Genomic DNA, 5,028 nt, shown 5'->3' with positions numbered 1-5,028 from the left:
ATTCCAGCATTTTGGGAGCCTGAGGCAGGAGGATCACTTGAGCCCAAGAGCTTGAGACCAGACTGGGCAACATAGCAAGATACTATCTCTCCAAAACAAATTTTAAAATTAGCCAGGGGTAGTGGCATGCACCTGTAGTCCCAGCTACTTGGGAGGCTGAGGCAAGAGGAACATTTGAGCCCAGGAGTTCAAGGCTGCAGTGAGCTATGATCATGCCACTGCACTCTAGCCTGGGCAACAGAGCAAGATCCTATCTCTTAAAAAAATTTTAAGTAAAATAGGAAAGAAAACATCAGAGCACATCACACACGGTAAAGATGAGTATGTGTCATAACACTTTTGTTTCAGGTGTGTCAGTGTGTGTAAGTGTCTCAGGTCTGGAAGGACATGTCCATCTAACTGTGGGTTGTGTCAAGAAAGTGTGAAAGACGTTCTTCTACCTCCCTTTTTCTACTGCTTCCTTCCCATCAGTGGGTAAACTCCTTAAGAATCTCAACCGGTTCTTCAAGCCCAGTTCTCTTTCAGCTACTGCACCCCCCAAATCTCCTCCCAACCAGTCTTCTTTAAAGAGTTGTCTACACTCTGGCTGGGCACGGTGGCTCACTCCTGTAATCCCAGCACTTTGGGAGGCCAAGGCAGGTGGATCACCTGAGGTCAGGAGTTCGATACCAACCTGACCAATATGGTGAAACCCCATCTCTACTAAAAATACAAAATTAGCCAGGCGTGGTGGTGCATGCCTGTAATCCCAGCTACTTGGGAGGCTAAGACAGGAGACTTGCTTAAACCCGGGAAGTGGAGGTTGCAGTGAGCCGAGATTGTGCCATTGTGCTCCAGCCTGGGCAACAAGAGTGAGACTCTGTCTCAAAAAAAAAAAAAAAGAGTTATCTACACTGAGTATCTACACATCTTCACCTCCCATTCCTCTGCACATCAGCACTCTCCCTGAGACCCACTACCCCGCTGTGGCAAGGCTGCCACCTACCTGCTGCTAAACCCAGCAAGAGCTTCCCTGGCTTGGCTTGCGGGGCTGTCAGAGCCCTCGCTGTTCCTTGACTCTTACATCCTCATCTTCCCCTGGTTTTCCTCCTTCCTCTATGGCCTGCCTTCTTAATCTCCTCTGTGGGCCCTCCCATTTCTGCCTAGCTCTTAGTGTTGGTGTTCCCCGGGGCTCACTCCTCAACCCTCTTCTCTTCTCTTTTCCCTCAGTAATCGTGGTCTCAAGGTCCCTAGGCTGATAATGCCCAACTCGGCATCTCCATCCCAACTCTCTTCCTTGACCCTAGGCTCTCATCTTCCTCTGCATCCCTGCTGGCTGCCCCACAGGCTCCTCCTTCTCAGCATCCTCAAAGGGCAGCCAGCGTCTTCCTGCACCTTCCCTAATGTTCCTTGTCTGTAGCAGCACCTCTGCCCACCACACCACCCCATCCAGACAGCGGGCATTCCTATGACTCCTTAGAGCCCGAGCTGTCCAGACACTACCTCCTGACACCTCTCTGCTCTCTCTCCACTTCGCTCCATCCCACCACCACTCTCAGAGTCAGAACTTAATCATTCTGCCCAAATAACTTCCAGAGTTAGCTCACTAAGGGGTCTCCCATCCATCTTTCTAATAGGACCGTGTTGCCCTCTGTTTTAAACCTCCAGTGTTTCTCCTCGGCTGCTGGAATGAAGTCCAGTCTTCAGGAACACACCCTGAAAGATGTGTCCACAGGGACCCTCCACCTTCAGCCACTCTGATTTATGCTCTCACCCTGACTGGTGCTCTTTGGGCTGGGTGGCCTGGGACCAGCTGGCCCCTCAGCTTGCTCAGCTTCCCTAAATACCCTCACTCTCAGGTTCCTCTGGCCAAGACTGGGCTGACCCAGGGTACCCCAAGCTCACGTTCAAAGACTCAGGCCGGGCCCAGCTGCTTGGCTCCATAAATGGGGATTAGGCGCCCCCCTTTGAGGCGGGCGGGTGGGCTGTGAGAAGAGTTGGTTTGGTATAGATTTTATGGCAGGATCACATTTCGTCATCAGACCCCCCTCTGAAGCCAGCGAAGGGCAGGTCAGGGGCAGGGGAGTGGGAACCTGAGCTGTTCCATCAGCCCAGAGCACAGAGTTGCTGACACAGGAGGGAGCCTTGCCTGGGAATCTGGGGCCCCGAGTTCCAGCCTCCCATTTGCTGCCCCCCTGCTGTGTGAACTTGGGCACATTCTTTCATTCTCTGGTCTGTGAAATGGGGGCCCTAGACTAGACAGGCTGTCAGGCCAACTCCATTTCCAGACCCCCGACGCCCTCTCCCAGTCTAAGTCATAACAAAAGCATCACCCCTCTCAGGAGAATGCAGAGCTATGATACACTTACACACCCATGGATTAGGGCTGCCACATAAAACACAGGATGCCTAGTTAAATTTGAATTTTAGATAAATTGCAAATCATTTTCAGCATAAGTATGTCCCAAATATTGTACAGACCTACTTATATTAAAACTATTTGTTATTTATCTGAAATTCAAATTTGACCGGAAGCCCTGTATTTATTTATTGTTATTATTATTATTTTGCTAAATTTGGCATCCTTATCCTAGATGCACTGGAGTTTGCAGGACTCATGGTCCATTTAAGCAAAATAGGTCAGGTTTTAACAGGTTTAAGTGGTCTTGGCAAAATCATCAAGCTGGGCAGAGACCTGTCGTCAAGAGCCAGTAGAGATTTGGTGAAGGATGTTCCAGGCAAAGGGAACAGCACAGGCAGAAGCCTAGAGGAAGGATGGTGTTGGCCAAGTTCCAGGAAAGGCAGTAACGACCAACGTGTAGGCTGTAGACTCGAAGTGGCAGGAAAGGCAGATGGTAAGATTAGTTGGAATCAAATCATGCCATATTCAATCTATGCTGCTACTGATATTAAAGGAAGGAACCCAGAGGAGGGTTTGAGTTGAAATAGGACCACAGCCAGAGACGAAGTACAGGGAGCAGGATCTAGCTTCCCAGAGATTAGAGGAAAGACAACTGGGATGATCTGGAGAAAGAACCTTTAGGACCTAGTCAGGGAATTTGGGCTCAGATCCTTTCTCTGAACAGAATAAGTAATAAATAGCAGTCGGTAAATGATAGCTGTCATTATGATCAGGTGGTCAGTAAGTGCTGTGGTTTGTTACCCGCTGACCTTATCCCCAGACAGTCAGCAGGGGGCCAGAGCCATTGCTTAACTGCTGGGAGCTCAGATATGATGGAACAATGACAGTTTACAGATTCGCCATCGAGCTGTGCCACCCTTCCCTTGTTCTGTTGTCCAATATCAATGAGAAGTAAACTGCCAGGGAGAATACTATGAATACAAGGGCATTTTAGGGACCAGTGAAAATTATCTAAGGCAGAGGAGTTACTTTATAAGAGTCCCTACAAAATCCACTTACGTGAATCTCTCCTGTCACTCTCACTTAAGCTCCATTCTAGAGATGTGAAAACCAAGGCTCAGAGGGAAGTCCTTTGTCCAAGGTTCTTAACTAATAATAGAGACAGGTCAGTTTTAAAATCCAAGAGGTGGTGCATGCCTGTAGTCCCAGCTACTCGGGAGGCTGGCATGGGAGGATGGCCTGAGCCCAGGAGGTGGAGGTTGCAGCAGCTGAGATCGCACCACTGCACTCCAGCCTGGGTGACAGAGCCAGACCTTGTCTCAAAAATAAATAAATAAATAAATAAATAAATAAATAAATAAATAAATAATAAAATCCAAGAGCTCTTTTCCTTACATAAGGCTGTGTCTATGAATCAAAGCAACGAAGCCCAAGTTCAGTGTGTACTTCAGCTACACAAACACCTTCACCCCGATGGGCCCATCAGCTTACTGGATGCCAAACCTTCTAACACCTGGCCATGAGGCCTTGGAACTCATCTTGCCCCCAGGTCACGCACATGCTTCCTTCCATTGGCTGGGAAGAGACTAGAGATTTCAGAAACCTTGGATCCAGTCTCAAATTCTCCAGTTCCTGGCTACATGGTTTCAACTTTCTAAGCTTGTGCTTCCTCATCTGAAAAATAAGGATAATAATGCCTTCTTCCCATGTATGTTGTGAAGGTCTAATGTGATAATGTATAGGAAAGAGCTTTCTAAACTGAAAAGCATGGTGCAGACTTGTTTCATTGCCCAAATCACAGATAAACAACACTATCTTATAAACTTAAAAGCTTTTGCTAGTTCATGTCTTCCAGATTTACGGGGAGGCCTTCTGGTCTAACAGCCAAGTCTAGTTCACAGATGATTTGCAAGGCAAATCAGTGATTGATGACACTTCATTTATTCATTTGTCACACATTTGCTAGTCTCTTCTGTGCCAGGCTCTGTATTGAGCACTGGTGAATAAAGACGTAGTCCTTGTCCTTGGGCAGGTGGTCAGTGGGGGAGACAGAAACAGACAATAATGATCCAGTTGTAATCAATGATAAAGTATAAGCAAGTACAAAAAGAGTATAAACAAGTGAGGTGAACTTGTCTGAGAATTAAAGAAAACTGCCAGGTAAGGCTTCTGAGAAGGGATTATTTGCACAAGGTGTCAAATAATTTTTCTATTCCTTCATTCAACAAATATTTATGGGGCTCTTCTAAAGTGCTGAGATACATCATCAAACAAAATAAATAGTCCCTGCCTTCAAGGAGCTTAGTGGAGAAGACAGATAATAAAAAGATGAACAAATAAATTATTACATGCCATAATCTTATATCATATATATTATATATGTATAATGTGATATATGAATACATTATAGTAATATAAGGTGTTATTTTAAAAGGCAGAGTAAAGTTGTTATACAAATATAATAAATATTAGGCATTTATTATAATAAGTAAATATTAAGTGTTATAAAAAATAAGGCATAGTAAAAAATAAGACAGAGTAAAGTAAGGCTGGTAAGGGTAAAGGGGCTATTCTATATGAATTGATAAGGGAAAGACTCTAAGAAACTGATGGTTGACCACAGACATGAATGGAGTAAGGACATAAGCATTGAATTATAATGAAAAAAAAAAACAAAAATTTGTGGA

The sequence above is a fragment of the Hylobates moloch genome, unplaced genomic scaffold (genome assembly GCF_009828535.3).
Source record: "Hylobates moloch isolate HMO894 unplaced genomic scaffold, HMol_V3 SCAFFOLD_8, whole genome shotgun sequence".
NCBI classification, from domain to species: domain Eukaryota; kingdom Metazoa; phylum Chordata; class Mammalia; order Primates; family Hylobatidae; genus Hylobates; species Hylobates moloch.
This window is presented reverse-complemented; position numbering follows the sequence as displayed.